An 18,488-nucleotide genomic window follows, 5' to 3' on the forward strand; every position below is an offset into this window, starting at 1 on the left:
AGCATTGCAACCCAGAGCAAGTTATTCAATCTCCTTAAGATGCAATCTCACTATCTTAGACAAAATTGCTGACTTAACCCAGAGGGTTATTGTGAAAAATTAAACTGGAAGTGCTTCATAAACAGAGGAAGGCTAAGGTTTACGTGCTCTGAGTATTATTATATAAAGAAAGGTATTGTTATTACAGCATTACCAGTTCTCAGTCCCAGATGAATCCTCAGATTCAATGATGACAAACTGAGCCCTCCAAAAGGAAATAGTGCAAAGGAAGCAGAGGATGGAAGGCATACTGATGTGGTTCATAGTTAAAGAAACGACACTTCCAGGTCAGAAACATGCTCCACATCACTATGATGACCAACAGCAGAAATAGCAGGCATCTGGGTACAGAGAACAACTAAGCTTAATTGAAGAAAACAAATCACAAGAACTCAAGGTTATCAGCATGAAAGGATAAAAGGATAAAGTGACAGAGAGAGTAATTTCATTTAGCTTATCACTACAAAGCAAAGTTTTTTCCTTTCCAAGGTTTACCACCAAGGGCTTTACTCCATATAGCTAAAAGTAGCAGCCTTCCGCTCATCATGAAAGTGATATTCAACCAAAACGTTCAAAAGTGACCCCAAACATCAGCCACTTAAGTGGAAGTGCAAACTACTCAAGAAAGAATGCCTCAATCAACCGAGAGAGTTGAGAAGCAAATTATGAGAATTCATGTAGGAGCTCTCTGAGCAGTTATTTCAGGTGCTGCTGCTAGAGACCTAGTGAACCAGCAATTAAAAGGAAAACTCAGTAGCCCAAGCAGAGCTATGGTTTATCCTACTGAAGTGGAAATAACAAAGAAAATGCAGATGACACTGACTTCATATTCTAAATTTTCAATAGAACAATTTACTTCCGAACCGATGATTTCTTTCTTTTTACTTTTCTTATTTTCACTTCTAAATTTGTTATTTAGCAGACCAAGTTCCATAAATAGCTTAATGTAAAAAAAAAAAAAATGCATCTCTGTTTATCTACTACCCATTATAGGGGATAAAGCATGGGAGGAATAGAGAGAAACTTCTACTCAACCACAATATGGAGTTCATCGCATGTGCTGGGATGTTTGCTAACCCCTTTCAACTCCTTCAGGTCAGGGGGTTTAACAGGGGGCTCTAACAAATCCTGCAAAATTCCATTCTAGATGTTTTCTAGAATAATCCTGACACAAATTTTAATTCACATTATATACAGATCAGATTAAAGCCTGGGCTTTAAAGGCTGCTAATATCACCTTAAACCAACATTCATCTTACTAAAAGAAAATGGAACAATTAGATGGCATACAGTCGAACTGTGTATCGTGAACAAACATTCAAATAGCCAGGTATATACCCTCCAACCCTTAAAAGGACTTGTTTATTTGGCTTCTTTCTAAAAGTCTCCCTAGAAATAAATAGCCTTTCAAGAATCTCAAGATTCAGCATTTGAAGCTTCTGGTGTCCCTCCCACACCTCAAAAGAAGATATGTTATTTGGCAGGGGACGAACAGTGTTATTTCATTCACTATGCCAACACGCCCTTCTCTGAATGTCTCCTAGATATCTAGTCATTTCTGAAATATGGGGAGGCAGCTGGACAACACAACTTTAATAACATCTGAACAGACCATATAAACAAAGAAAGCTCAGAGAACACACATTTTTTGCTTTTTTTTTCCCTCTTAAGCTTGTTTTACTTAATCTATGTGGCTTCGGATATACCTCCTTTAGTGTTACTGAATAGTTAGGTCCCTAAAAAATGAGTAATAAAGTGGGTGGAAGGTCAAGTGGTCAAGATTAACAAAAGAAGGAAATGAGGAAATGGTCCACTGAAACCCAAAGGCCTCTAAACTAATCCAATAAGTTGGAAAATAAAATGATTCCCAAGAATAAGGCTGGGATCCTACAAGAATCTGCTTTCATGCAGACCAAGAAGGGGTGATTCAAACTCAATCACAGCTACCAAGTCACTGATTGCCAAAAGCCCCTCAGTGTAGCATCTATGCCTGACAATGTCCTAGTAGTACACAGGTCACACTGAACTTTGAAATTCTATGCAAAGCACTTAAGAAATGTAATGAATACTGCTCTGGAAGGGGAAATAAGAGCAATATGTACAAAGGCAAGGCAATATACACGTTTGGTTCTCCACTGCTGTTTACATAAATAGGTATACCATGCAGATGTTTCCTTGCAGAAGGAACTAATCCAGTGAAAGCTTCTACTGGGAGGGCTGAAAAACTGCTATTACCTTGGGGCTTACACTTTGAACTGGGGTCTAGTAGCTTTGGAAACCCAGAAATTCCCTTTAACACTAACCACTCAGTGAAAACAAACAAACAAACAAAAAAACGGATGCATAAAACAGTGCCAATTTAAGACTTTTAACGACGATTATAAAAACTGTAATGAGAATTATATTAAGCACATAAGATATTTATTGGCCAATCAACACGGTCTATCCCTGTAGTAATATGCGGAGCCAAATCATAATCAGAACATTGCTTTGGTCAATAAAGGACCAGAACAAAGGAAATTAGGTGGAGCTTAAGAAATGTTCCTCAACTAAGACTGTCCTAGTGACCTTTCCTGACAAAAGAAATTATCTCAACATGAGATTATGTTATTCTCAATGTGTTGGACAATGCAGGAAGCATAATTGTACTTCTGTTTTCTGGGGTTGGAGCTTTCCAAGTATCTTTTCTTTACTTTACATATATTAATCTTTCTTCATTAAGTCCTCTTCCTTGGAGATATTCCTTCCCCAACAATATACCTCAGAGGTGAGAGGTGGGATTCTACCCTCATTTCCCATACTACAACCATTATGCGAAACTCCCCTTTTCTTTAAAAATTGTGTCACTTGGCTATACCAACCTCAAATTCAAAAATCTTTGACTACTATTTCCTATTATTTCAGCTCAATTACTTCTACCACAACTGATAACTTTAACTACGCAAACCTCTATTCATTGACCATTGATTTTCTCTTCTCTGTCCAGCTTAGATCCTATGACTACATTTCAAATATTCTTTTGCCAACACTTTCAATTCCTTTGCCTTGCTATCTTTCTATACTCCAGATATAGATCAACTCTGAGTTTTAACTCAAGATAGTGCTGGAGAAAAATCACACACAAAAAGAGCACTACTATAAATTTATGCTATCCAACCATAATCTCAGCAGTTATTCTATATGTTCTTAGGATATTTCCCAACTGCTACATCAGCTCTATCAAACTTTTCCAGCCAACTGAAACCTAACTCGCCCAGACTCTCCTGCTTATTAGCCTCAATGCTTCACATTCCCTGGACTCACATCAAAAACCATCCTAAATTACTTAATTTTTAGACATAATTCACATACTATAGAATTCAGTGGTTTTCATATATTTACAAGGTTTTATGACCAAGACCATAATAGATTTTAGAACATTTTTATCACTCCAAAAAGAAACTCAGTATCCCTTAGCAGTCACTTCCCATTCACCCCTATCCCTAGACCCAGGTAACCAATAATCTACTTTCTGTGTTTATGTTATAGTTATTCTGGACATTTCATATAAATGAAATCATATACTATGTGGCTTTTTGTGTCTGGCTTCTTTCACTTAGCATAAAGTTTTCAAGGTTCCCCACATTGTATGGCTATACCATATTTTATTTATCCATTCATCAGCTGATAAACTTGGGTTGTTTAACATTTTTGGGCTAATTTGTGAATAATGCTGCTTATAAATACTTGTGTACACATTTTTGTGTGTAGATGTTTTCAATTCTCTTGGGCATATACCTGGGAGTGGAATTGCTGGGTCATATGGTACTCATGCGTAACACTTTGAGGAACTGCCAAACTGTTTTCCAAACCACCTGCACCATTTTACATCCCCACTAACAATATATGAGCGAGTTCTGAATTCTCCATATCCTTACTACACTTTTCAGGAGTGCTAAGGAAATATCAACTCCAGCTCCCTCTAGCCACCCTGTTCAACCCAAAGAGGGGAAAAAACCCTAAGAAGCACTCTTGAAGTTCACAGTCCATGGGGATAGGCTCACCAAAAGACTGAGACCTAATCATAAAACTACAGAATGCTTTTCCTTCCCCTACATCTTACCATTACATTACTAAAGGCTTAGGTACCACAGTTCCTTTCACTCAGTACATTATGTCAACTTTTCAACAAAAAGTAACACTGTATACTAAAAGACAAAAACAGTTTGAAGAGACTGAACAAGCATGAGAACCACAGTAAGATATGGCATGAACATTAAAATGATAAACCAGAATTTTTAAAAATTGTGATTAACATGTTAAGAGCTTTAATGAAAAAAAAAATAGACAACATGCAGGAACAAATGGATAATGTAAGCAGAGAGATGGAAATTCTAAGAATGAATAAAAAAGAAAAGCTGGAAATCAAAAACACAAATGAAGAATGCTTTTGATGCACTCATTAGTAGACTGAATGAACACACCTGAGGAAAGACTCTCTGAGCTTGAGAATATAACCAAAGAAATCTCTAAAAGTGAAAATCAAAGAAAAAAAAGACTGAAAAAGAAAACGAACATATTATCCAAATACTGTGGGATATCTACAAAGAATGTAACTAATTTACATGTAATGAGAATATCAATTGAAGAAAGAGCAGAAGCAATATTTGCAGCAACAATGACTGAGCATATCTCCATTTTAATGTCAGACAGCAAACCACAGATCCAAGAAGCTCAGAGAACACCAAATAGGAATAATGTAAAAAAAACAAAACAAAACATAAAAACTTATCCCCTCAAAAAAACATCAAACTAAAGAATATTATATTCAAACTGAAGAAAATCAAAACAAACCTTGAAAGAAGCCAGACCAAGAAACTACCTAACTTACAGAGAAGAAAGATAATTTATCTGCCCTCTCTTCAGAAACTATGCAAACAAGAGAGTGGAGTGAAATATTTAAAGTATTGAGAGAAAAAACCCCAACGACCTAAATTTCTATACCTCGTGAAATTATCTTACAAAAGTGAGGAGAAATAAAAGATTTTTCTCAAAGAAAAATCAAGGGAATTTGTTTTCAGTAGACCTGCCTTGCAAAGTGTGTTAAATAAGTTCTTCAGATATAAATCAGTAGTTGATAGATGGTCATGGGGATAGGGAGCACAGCATAGGGAATGCAGTTAACACTAATATAATGTCTACGTGGAGGGCCAGGGGAGGGAGGGAGCAGTTGGGGGGATCATTTTATGAACTACATAAATGTACTGTATACTTGAAACTAATTTAAATAAAAAGAAAAATTATATAGGTCAGAAACTTGGATTTACATAAAGAGCATTATAGCATGAATAAGTAAAGGTAAAATAAAAATTTCTTTTTCTTATAATTAATCTAACAGACAACAATTTGTTCAAAGTAATAATAGCAACAATTCAATATATGTATGCTTATACACACCTGGGCTTAGTATAAGTGAAATGAATGTCAGCAGTGATATAATGGATGACAGAGAGAAATTAGAATATTTTGCTATTATACAGTATTAACTCATTAAGTGGTACAGTGTTATATAAAAGTGGATGTGAATTAGTAGTAAATGTATACTGTAAACTCTCGGGCAACCAATCACTAACAAAAATAGAAAAATAAATATAATTACTATGTTAAGAAAGGAGAGAAAATGGAATCACACTCAGTTAAAACCAAAAAGACAGAAAAAGTGTGGAAAACAAAAATAGAAACAAAAGAACAATGGCAACAAATAGAAAATAGTAACAAATATGGTAGCTATTAATCCAAGTATATCAATAATCCTCTTAAACATCAATGGTCTAAATACACCAATTAAAAGACAAAGATGGTCAGAGTAGATCAAAAAAGTTTCAACCATGTGTTGTCTATAAGAAACCACTTTAAATATAAAGACATATAAAGATTAAAAGTGAAAGAATGGATGGAGAATGATATAACACTAATCAAAAGAAGAGTAGCTATATTAATTTCAGACAGAGCAGACTTCAGAGCAAGGAAAGTTATTAGGGATAAAGAAGGGTATTGCATAATGTTAGACATACATATTTTGGATTATCATGTCTTGGAGTATTAACCCCTCCAAGACATGATAATCCAAAATATGTATGTCTAACAACAAGTGTCAAAATATGTGAGGCAAAAACATAGAAGTGCAAGGAGAAGTAGATAAACCCACTATTATGACTGGAGACTTTAACACTTCTCTGTCAGAAATGGACAGATCCAGAACAGACAATTAGCAAGCACATAGTTGAACTCAATAGCCCTATCAATCAACTGGATGTAACTGACATCTGTAGGACTATTTAATCCAACAACCCCAGATTACACATTCTTCTCAAGCTCACCTGGAACATTCACCAAGGCAGACCAAATTCTGGGCCATAAAACATACCTTAACAAATTCAAAAAAGAAAAAAAAAAAAAAGAAAGCATACAATGTCTGCTTTCAGACCACAATAAAATTGAACTAGAAATAGGTAACAGAGAAAGGCTGGAAAATCCTAAAATACTTAGAGATTAAATGACACACTTTTAAATAACGTATGAGTCAAAGAAGAAAGCAAGAAAAATTGAAAAATATCTTGAATTAAAATAAAATGAAAATACAACTTATGAAAATTTGTGGGGTATAGCAAAAGCAGTACTTAGAAATAAATTTACTGAATAAATATATTAGAAACAACAAAAATCTAAAATCAATATTTTAAGCTTCCACTTTAGGAAACTAGAAAGAGTAAATTAAATCCAAAGTAAGCAGAAGATAACGACTAGAGCAGAAATCCATGGAATTGAAAACAGGAAATCAAAAGAGAAAATCAACAAAAGAAAATGCTGTTCTTTCAATAAATCAATAAAATCAATAAACCTTTACTCAGTCTAAGCATAAAAAAGATACAAATCACTAATATCAGATATGAAAGAGGAGCTATCACTACAGATCTCATGGACACTAAAAGGATAATAAAGGAATGTTATAAACAACTCTATGCCCACAAATTTAATAACCACAATGAAATGGACCAATTCTTTGAAATTTACAGAGCCTTTCATCACCAAATCTCACACAAGAAACGATTTTAATAACCTTCCCCAAACAGAAAGCACCAGGCCCAGATGGGTTTGTTGGTGAATTCTACTAAGTGTTTAAGGAAGAAATTATACTAAACCTTTACAATCTCTTTCAGAGAATAGAAGCAGAGAGAATACTTCCCAATTCATTTCATGAAGCCAGCATTACCCTAATATCAAAATAAGATGAAGACATCACACACGCACACACACGAGACCCCCACTACAGACAAATATCTCTCATGAACGTAGAAGCAAAAATCCTCAACAAAAATATTAGCAAATCAAATAACAATGTATAAAAAGAATGATACACTATGGCCAAGTTAGATTTATCCCAGGTATGCACGGCTGGTTCAACATTCAAAAATTAATTAATGGAATCCATCATATCGACAGGATAAAGAAGAATTACACAATCATATCAATAGATGCAGAAAAAGCATTTAACAAAATCCAACATCCATACATGATAAGAACTCTCAGCAAATTTGGAATTGATGAGAACTTCTTCAGCATGATAAAGAACATGAACAAAAAACCTATAGCTAGTAACATAGTTCATGGTGAGAAACTCAATGATTCTCCTCTAAGATCAGGAACAAAGTGAGAATGCCCCTCTTACCACTGCTTTTCAACACTGTAGCTGAAGTCCTAGCTAATGCAATAATTCAAGAAAAGTAAATAAAAGGTATACAGATTGAGAAAGGAAAAATAAAACTCTCTTTGTTCACAGATAGGAATTTTGAAGGTAGAAAATCTGAAAGAACTGACCAAAAAAACTCATGGAACTAAGTGAGTATAGCAAGGTTGCAGGATACAAGGTTAATATAAAAATCAGTTGCTTTCCTATATATCATCAATGAACAAGTGAGAATTTGAAATTAAAAATACATTACTGGGGAGTTTGGAGAAACATAGCGGAGTGAGAGACATCCCTAGCTCTCTCTGTCTCTCCTTGAAGCAACAACAAGCTGAACTCCTAAAACTCAATAAAAAACACCAAAACTGCACACCAGCATGTCTGAGTGTGGGATCTGTGCATAAGAGCTACCACAGGTCATAACCCTGGGTGTCAGGCAATGGACTGGGAGAAATAAAGAAGGTGCCTCTCCCAGCTCCTGGAGCTACCTGTAGGAGGAGGGGGAGGGGAGAAGTAGTGGCAAGTTCCCTGAATGGCCCTGCCTGAGAAAGCTGTGAGCTCCCCACAGCCAGCCAGCGGCAAGGCCCAGTCATCAGGGCAGAGGGCAGAGAAGTGGGATGGCAGAAAAACAATAGTTGATTTTTACTGGCCACAGTTGCAAAACTGAGGTTGAGCTGCAGCCCCTAACCGTCAACCCAGAGAGCCACTCACCCATATCCCTGAGACCCAACACCGTGGAGACCCAAGGGAATTTGAGCAAACGCTACTGAAACTGTCGCTAACACTGACAGGGACTTAGACTAAGAGTAGCAAGTGAGATTAAACATCTATAAGAAAAAAAGGTATTAGTAAGGCTTTAGACACAGCAGGGATGCAAGAGGCTTAGACACCACCTACTGGAAACCAAAAGAAAAATGCCTTCTTTGCAACAGGCTAAAGAGAGACATTTATATAATAAATCATCATTCTGGAAAAAAACCAGAATATACTTCCATTAATGCCAAGGTGGAGAAATAGTACATTAAACACCAGGAACAACCAAGGTGACAAGGCAGCTTAGAAAGAAAGAGAAAAATCTCTGAAAAATAAGCTTACAGACATAGAATTACACAATTAAATGACAGAGAATTCAGGATGGTACTTCTGAAAGAGCTCAGTGAGTTCTGAAAGGATAAGAAATTTGCTATAGCAAGAGAGTAATGAACGTTCAGCATACATAGGGACAAAATGAAACAACAATGAAAAGGGGAGGAATCAAAGATCCAAATTCACAAAGGGCAATGGAGATAAGGCACGTGCAGAAGAAAATGGACACCTGTGTGTGTGTGTGTACATACATATATATACACACATACATACATCCTTTACATATTCGTAATGCTAACCACATGCCAAAGATTCAGAACTGAAGTATATAACATAATACAAGAAGAACCAGAGAGAAAACCCACAAAACCCAACCAAAATAAAGAAAACAGAAACACATAAAAAGGAAGCAATGGAAACAATGAGCTACCAGAAAGCAAAAGATAAAATGGCTATAAGAAGACCTCATATTTTAAAAATCACCATAAATGTAAATGGACTGAACTCACCAATAAAAGAGCACAGAGTTGCAGAATGGATCAAAAAACAAAACCCAACCATATGCTGCCTCCAGGAGACACATCTCAGTTCCAAAGACAAATATAGACTCAAAGTGAAAGGGTGGAAAATGATATTTCGAGCAAATGACATTCAGAGAAAAGTGGGAGTAACGGTTCTAATATCGGACAAAATAGACTTAAAAATAAAAAAGGTAAAGAAAGATACTGAGGGACACTTCATAATGATAAAGGGAATCATGCACCAAGAAGACATAACACTTATTAATATCTATGCGCCCAATCACGGAGCCCCGAAATATATAAAGCAATTACTAACAGAACTAAAGGGAGAAACAGACCAAAACATTACTGTAGTAGGGACCGAAATACCCCACTGTTGGTATGGACAGATCATCCAAACAGAAAATCAATAAGGAAATAACATCCTTAAATGACACATTAGACCAACTGGACATAATTGACATTTACAGAGCCTTTCATCCCAAAACAGCTGCTTATAAATTCTTCTCTAGTGCACATGGAACATTCTCAATGATTGACCACATACCAGGACACAGAGATAGCCTCAACAATAAATAAATATAAGACGGTTGAAATCATACTAACCATATTCTCTGATCATAATGCTTTGAAACTAGAGATAAACTACAAAAAGGAAGCAGGAAGAACCACAAATTCATGGAGTTAAACAACATGATACTGAAGAATGGCCAGGTCCAAGAAGAAATAAAAAGAGAGATCAAGAGAAACATAGAAACGAATGATAACGATAGTACAACATATCAAAACTTCTGGGACACGGCAAAAGCGGTCGTAAGAGGAAAGTTCATATCATTACAGGCCTACCTCCAAAAACAAGAATGAGCCCAAATAAACAACCTAATGCTTCATCTTAAAAAATGAAGAAAAGAACAAATGAAGCCTAAAGTCAGCAGAAGGAAAGAAAGAATCAAAATTAGAGCAGAATTAAATGAAATTGAAAACAAAAAAACAATAGGAAAAAAATGAAAAAAAGAGCTGGTTCTTTGAGAAGATTAATAAAATTGACAAACCCCTGACTAGACTCACTAAAGAAAAAAGAAAAAGGACACAAATAAACAAAATCAGGGACGAAAGAGGGGAAATTATGAAATACAAAGGATCATACAAGGATACTATGAAAAAGTATATACCACCAAATTAAATAAGCTAGAAGAATGGACCAGTACTTAGAAAGATACAACAACCTTCCTAGACTGAATCAAGAAAAACCGGAAAATCTAAATAGACCAATTAGCACTATGGAAATTGAAACAATTATCAAAAACCTATTAAAAGTAAAAGTCCAGGACCAGATGGCTTCACCAGTGAATTCTAGTAAACATTCAAAGAAGATTTAATATCTGTTCTCCTCAAACTCTTCCAAAAAATTGAAAAGGAGGCAATATTTCCTAACTCATTTTATGAGGCCATTACCCTGATACCAAAATCTGAAAAATACACACACAAAAGCTATAGACCAATATCTCTCATGAACACTGATGCAAATTTCCTAAAAAAGATACTAGCGAACCAAATACAGCAACATATTAAAAACATTATACAACACGATCAAGTGAGCTTCATCCCAGGGGCACAGGGATAATTCATGCAAATCGATTAATGTGATATACCACATAAACAAATAAAAAATAAGATTCCTATGATCATATCAATAGATGCAGAAAAAGTCTTTGACAAGATACAGCATCTTTATGATCAAGCCTTTGACAAGATACGGCATCCACTTATCAAAACACTTAACAGAAATCTAGATATAGTTGTTTATTATGGTATAAAGCACAGCGATAATGGAAAAATAAACAAACCAACATTTGCCACTGCTAAAACAAAACTTGTCATTTTATAAGCAGGGTGTTGCTTTTTGAGGTCACAGTCTACTTAGCTTTCCCAATGTAGCTGTTGCCCTTCCTACACAGCCTAATCAAGCACCGCTTTTATTATTAGTAAACAAGGAGATAACTGCCCAAGTAACACAACTTCTGGACCAGTGTTGGAACTAAGAGTCAAAGTAATCCAATAAAATTTGGCATTATTTCCTTAGTGTAGAATATTTTCCTTCCAAATTTCCTAGGATACTGGGTAATATGAAACAGTAAAAAGGTGGGTATGAGGTGGGGATTGAGAGGTAGTAGGTGGGGGAGGGGAAGCCAGAATGGGCATATTCCTTCTAGGGGGCCATATAATATGTGAAAAGGTATTTTCAATGATATTCAATATTATAATTTTGTATTTCGAAAACAGAAGTAATTAATTATAGAAAGTACAGAAAGTTAATGTACTTATTTGATAAAGATACATACATGTATTTTTTCACTTCTTGGTGAGTCTTGTGGAGAATATGTCAGAATAGAGGCATTTTATGTTTATCAAGAGGAAATACAGGTTTTAACTAAACCTGAAAAACAACCCTTTTCACAGTGTTAGGCACCAAAGACAAAGAGGTAAGTAAGATTAACAAGAAATTCTTATCCTTTTTCATAACCTAGTGGGGAGACAGATGGGTAAACCGTAAAAAAATGTAAAGGCTGTAGTAGTTGATGTGTTTAAAGATAAAGATTTATTTACTTATTTAAATATATGAGAAAAGCAGGAAAGGGAAAGAGATGAATGGAATAGATGGGGTGACCCGCTAAAATAATTGTAATTATAATAATAAAGTCACAGATGCATTCCAGATCTGAAGGAAACTTAAAATACCAGCGGAATAAACACCTGAGAAGGAACATTTAGCTCAGGGTACTTACATGTTTGGAATCTAGACTCATGTCTGATAGGAAGACAGGATTCTTTTCTAATTCTAAAACAAAATAATTCAAGCCTGAAGTCTGAGGAAGGCAATATTTGAGAAAGCAGAAGCAACTAAGGTCACTAGTATCTTGACACGCAAAAACTTACTAGTTAACAGCACTAGGGCAAGGGTCCTTATTGGTTTGAGGAACATTGCTCCTCTATTTTCCTACATTTTACATCGATTTCTTCAGCTCAAACCTGCAGCTGTAAACCATCACAGCAAAGAAGACATGCATTACAGGCATTAACTCCCAAACCTTTTACCTTTCAAAGACCATGAATATTAAAAGTAAAAGATAACATGTTTTGAGAAGGAAAATTGGAGATCATTTATAAAAACTATAGTGTCATACAAGGAAATAGATCCTATAAAAATGTTCTTCATTTTAATCAATTGACTTACAAATTAAATTCTCTTCACAGAAAAGAATTCCTAAAAGGAAAACAGAGAGCTTTGGATAGTAGGGAATTTTTCTTCACCTCAAAGTTGAAGACACACACACACACACACACACACACACACACACACACACACACACACACACACTCACACTCATTCACTCTCTCTCTCTCTCTCTCTCCCCCTCCCTCCCCACAAGGGCAGAGAAGGAAAGCAGTTAGTTAATAGTCTTCAGTACTTTGAACAGTAACATGAAATTGTATTCCTCACAAAACAAATAGGCACAATTGCAATGTGCTTAACAGGGCATTTTAAACTGGAATAAAGAAAATGTAAAACCCAGACGTATTCTGCTATATTTTGTTTTTGAATCCTAAAGCTGACAATGCTCAGGACTTCAGAAAGTAAACCAATTCAAAGAATTCAAATTTGGCACATTTATAGTGAGAGAGGAGAGGAAGCATCTGAAAAAATGCAAAAGAAAGGGCCTGTAGAAATAATTGACTCAGCTGGTTAAAACTGCTCTCTCCCCCCATTCTGCCCAGTGCTCTCCAGCTAACATGTTTTCCTATAACTACCTCCCCCACCTCAAGGACTCTCCAGCTCACATCTGTTGATTCATAGCTTGCTATCCAACTAATGTTCTTATCTCTGTAGTTGTGTAGGAATAACAAGACTGTGTAAAACTGTTTGTTATGTTACAATTAGAGCTCAGCCTTTGGATAGGAATCTGCTGAGAAGGTGCCGGCATCAATAAGTGCTACTTTCTGCTTATAGCCTCGGAGTCCAGTCTCTCTATTCAGAAATCCTATAATGGTGCTGATAACGCCAAGGTTGCGGGTTCCGCAAACAAATGGCCTTAAGACCAGTGGTCTGAAAATTCCTCCCCGCTTGTAACCCCCCACCCGAAGCTCCCAATCCCCATCCTGAGAAAGAAGGCACATGTAAAACCTCAAAGGAATCACGTGCCCCTTGCATAGACACTGCAAAAGTATATAAACTGTAATAAATCTAACCAGACCAAGCTCATGCATAGAGTTGTTACCCCATGTAACAACTAATAAATTCTCCTTCCTCTAACAAAGTTGTCTGAACATCCGAATTCCTCCGTCGGGAGTTGCTTCCTGTAACAATAGCTCTAAAAGTCAAGTTTCCTAGGAACAGTTTTCCTTTAAATATCCTACCAAATATGTTAAGTCTCCCTTCATACAAAGAGACACCAGGCTCCCATCCTACCAAGGCAATTCTCATGAAGTGGTTAGATGTTATCTTCCTGATTTATAAGCTATTGATGTTGTTTCTTTTGTTTCTAGGTGAAACAAAAGCAAGTTTAAAACCATATTAGCAGTAACTAACTGGAGAGTAACCAGACTAATTAAATCACCTCAAGATTCTTGGTGTTTAGTGTATTACTAAAATCTGACAAAATCTTTACTTCCAGAGTTACCTGTTCAAAGGTTCACTTAGTCCAGTAGGCAGGAGTAGGTCCCAGGGAGTAAGAATTTTCAGAATGATTTGTTTTGCTCTTCTTTATACATTAAATGAACTCACCTGCCTATGTTAGCAAGTACTTCTGTCGAGAACACAAACCCAATATAGACTATGTAGAGGCATTATATGATTATTTGCTTTCATGTAAAATGGTGCTAATACCTTCTCTAACTCAAAAAGATATAGTGAGGATCAAATATATATTTATGTGGTTTGCAAACAATAAAAGAATGTGAAACTTTTTTTGCGAATTATGTTACAAAATTTCCAATGACATATTTATGAGAAAGTATATAGGTTATATTACATTAAATGAACAGATATATACAAAAAAAGATCGGAAGGATACATATCAAAATGTTCAAAGTAATTATGTTAGGGTGGTGAGAGTGGTGGTGGAATTATGAGACTTTTCAATCTTTAACTCCTCAACATTCAGTAATATGGTTATGTTAAAGAGAGGAATGTACCTTCAAGAACCAAAGACTTTTTAAACTTATATTTCAATTTCACAGGAAATACATGAATATACTTTTATTTAAAAAAAATACTTGACTACACAATAGAGCTAAAATTCCCTTTCACAGACTCTCCTTATTCCTCCCTCCAGAAAGAATACTGTTAGAAGAGTTTCTACCTTACTGCTGAAAGAAGCGGTAGAGGTAACTCTTAGTGATATATTCATTCTCTCTCTTAATTCAAAATTATCCCTACAGGACAGAGAAGAGTAAACATGTCAACCAGGAAAAGTATGAGGGCAGTTTATAAACTTTGCATTTTATATTAAAAAGTTCATTTAAATAGCTTAATATCCAAAATATATAAAGAATTCATACAACTCAACAACAACCAAAAAACCCATTTAAAAAATGGGCAGAAGACCTGAACAGATATTTCTCCGAAGAGGAAATACAGATGGCCAATAGACATATGAAAAGATGCTCAAGGTCACTAATCTTCAGAGAAATGCAAATTAAAACCACAATGAGATATTACCTCACACCTGTCAAAATGGCTTCATCAATAAATCAAAGAACAAGTGCTGGTGAGAATGTGGAGAAAAGGGAACCCTCAAACACTGTTGGTGGGATTACAAATTGGGACAGCCACTATGGAAAACAGTATGAAGATTTCTCAAAAAATTAAAAATGAATATACCTTTTGATCCAGCAATTGTACTTCTGGGTATTTATCCAAAAAATATGAAAACTAAAACATAAAGATTTATGCAACCCTATATTCACTGCAGCACTATTCACAATAGCCAAGATATGGAAGCAACCTAAATGCTCATCAACAGACGACTGGATAAAGAAGTTATGTTTCATATATATGATGGAATATTACTCAGCCATTAAAAAGAAAAAGAAATCCTACCATTTGCAATGACATGGATGGACACAGAGATTATTATGCTGAGTATAATAAGTCAGACAGAGAAAGATAAATACTATATGATTTCGCTTATGGGGGAATTTAAGGAACAGAAAAACCAAACTAATCAAAAACAGATTCACAAATATAGAGGACAATTTGGTGATGGCCAGAGGAGAGGGGTTTGGGGGAGCTGGGAGAATGGGGTGAAGGGTTAAAGTATAAATTAGTAGTTGATAGATGGTCCTGGGGATGAGGAGAATGATAATAGAAAATACAGTTAGTATTATTGACAGAGGAGAGAAAGAACAATTAGGGGGATTGTTTTATAAACTATATAAATATCTAACCAATGTACTGTATACTTGAAACTAATAAGATAAAAATTTTTAAAAAGTTCATTTAAATTCTGTATTCAATTTTATAAAACAGTATTTATTTTAATGCAAAAAATAAATGTTTGAAATTATAGGAGACCAGGGGAAAGTGTCATGTACTCTCGCAAAATATGAGTGCAATATCACATAGCACACATAGTTCATCTTCCTGGCAGATAAGTGACAAATTTTGATACTCAGAGATAAAGCAGTATTGTGACTTCCTATTTCTTCTTCACTAGACAGCAACAGAATGAGAAATTTCCATTATTGGCTAGAAATATATGGTTAACTCAATTTATATCCGGTCAACTTTCCAGATAAAATTACATGACAATATATTGCAATTATCATACAAAAATCCCATTTAATTATAGAAAAAGAGACCATAACTATGAATTTAATATGGTTCGACAGCATTTCCTTAAAAGATTAATTCTGAAAATTATAATACACCTGAAGTTGATAAATATACATTCATTCTTATGTCACTGGTAAGAAAAGTAACATGCTTTTTATAAATTGTTTTACTTCTTGGTAATACATCTTGATATACCTCAAATGTAATGTACTTGATCTGTCTCTTAATTCCACTGACATCTCTTTTCCTTCAGAAATTTGACTCCAAATCTGGCTTACATCAAAAAGCTCATCATTAAAATGTGTTTCCACAGGAGCATCTATATTCTCTGGAGACATTTATTCTTATTATAAAGTCTCTCTAAATATCTAATTTGGCTCTGGATATCTGTAACATTAGAATATTTAAAAGACAAAATTTGTAACTTCTAATTAAGATGTACCAATGGGAGCTGTAAGGAAAAAAAGCACAATTACAGTTTTCTACAACAAATTCACTCAGTTTTGGAGAAAAAACCCAAAGAGCTTCAAATTTTTGACAAAGGATTTATGTGCTATACAAACTATATGGAAGCAACCTGAGGCAATAGGAAGAACTATGAACTTAAGTCAGGAAGTCTGATTCGTAGTTCAAGCTCAGCCATCAACAAGCTGTGTCTTCTGGCATCACTTAACCCATTCTGGCCCAAGTTTCTTAATCTTTTAATGAAGGATAAAATCAATTTTAACTTTGTTTAGGTGTCAGTCCATGACAGAATACCATGAAATAGTACATTTAATTAAAGGATATGAACTAGAAATGATTTTAGAAACTAGCAGAAAATAGAAATATATTAAGAACTCAATGTAAAACCATAACCATGAACATATATGGACACACACAGAATTCTCCAACAATGTATGCATTCATGAATTCTTCTGTTAATATTTATTTGCTAATTATTTATTTGGGAGGTTAATACTGAAGGCTCTGAAATCAGACTGCCTGTATTCAAATCCTACCTTTTATTTTTAGCATGGAACTTGGGCAAGTTTGTTAATAACTCTGAACCAAAGTTCATTTGTAAACGAGGACAGTAATAGTACCTACTATAGGAATCATCTGAAGAATTAATCCATGTAAAGCAGGTAGTATGGTGTGCATCACGTAAGAGCCTAATAACAATGATAAGCAGCAATTGTAGCTAACATTTATTGAGTGTTTACAAAAAAGCAGGCACTATTCTAAGAGTTTTACATATGTATCCCATTTAATCCTCATAACTACCATGTGAAGTAGATATTATCATTAGCCTCTTAGTGAATAATCTAATCCATAGAGAGGTTAAGTAACTTGCCCAAGTTAAATGTGATATCCATTATGGCTATTCACAAATAGGTTTAGTTATTCTTTCAAGAACACAGTAAGATTATACTTCCTCCATTAGCAATTTTCCATGTTCCCTTTCCTCTATTTACAGTGATTATGAAAACCTGTATTACAATGGAATTTGTGTTAGCCTGGTTGCCTAAGACCCCAAAAAGCAATGCCCCCATTAATCCGCTTTAGACAAGTTGCATGAATGAGAAAAAAGCCTGAGATTTTGTAGTGGTTTTGTTACCATAGTTACCAAGGATAGCCTTGGTTATTACAGTAAATTTTAGATTTAATATCATCATGATTACTTATTTATAGGTAACGTTGAAAGTTTAAGAATTGTGGAGGAAACTAATACAATTCTATCCATTTAATCCTTTTTTTAAAAAATGTGTGAACTAATGAAAGTTGGATGATCTAATTTAGTATCACAATTTAAGAATTACTTGGTCTAAATGTCTTCATGACCTTGGGCTAGGCAAAGACTTCTTGAAGAGGAAACAAAAAGCATTAACCACAAAAGGAAAAATAATGAATTGGAAGTCACTAAAACTAAAAATGTTTGTTCATCAAAGCTCATGTTAAAAGAGAGAAAAAGTAAGCCATAGACTGGGAAATTATATTTGTAATACATACATCCCCTAAAGACTCATTCAGAATATATAAAAAATTCCTACAAATCAGTAAGATAAATGACGTAATTTTTAAAAAGAGCTAAAAATAAAACAAGCACTTCATAAAAGAGACTATTCAAATGATCAACAGCCACAGAAAAAGAAATACTGCAACGTATTCACCAGAATGGCTAAAATAAAAAATATAGTATTGGCAAGGATAAAGAGGAACTGAAATTCTATGTTTCTAGTGGAAATTTAAACGTTTATAATAACCTTGGAATATTGTTTGGCAATAACTGCTACAATAA

The 18,488-nt window shown here is 34.8% G+C and overlaps 1 protein-coding gene across 3 annotated transcripts in view; it reads right to left on the minus strand.

Moving 5' to 3' along the window:
- HMG20A (high mobility group 20A) overlaps window positions 1-18,488 on the minus strand; it is an 80,407-nt gene that overhangs the window by 34,002 nt on the left and 27,917 nt on the right. The window lies entirely within an intron of this gene.

The sequence above is a fragment of the Pteropus vampyrus genome, unplaced genomic scaffold, assembly GCF_000151845.1.
Source record: "Pteropus vampyrus isolate Shadow unplaced genomic scaffold, Pvam_2.0 Scaffold462, whole genome shotgun sequence".
Lineage (NCBI taxonomy): Eukaryota > Metazoa > Chordata > Mammalia > Chiroptera > Pteropodidae > Pteropus > Pteropus vampyrus.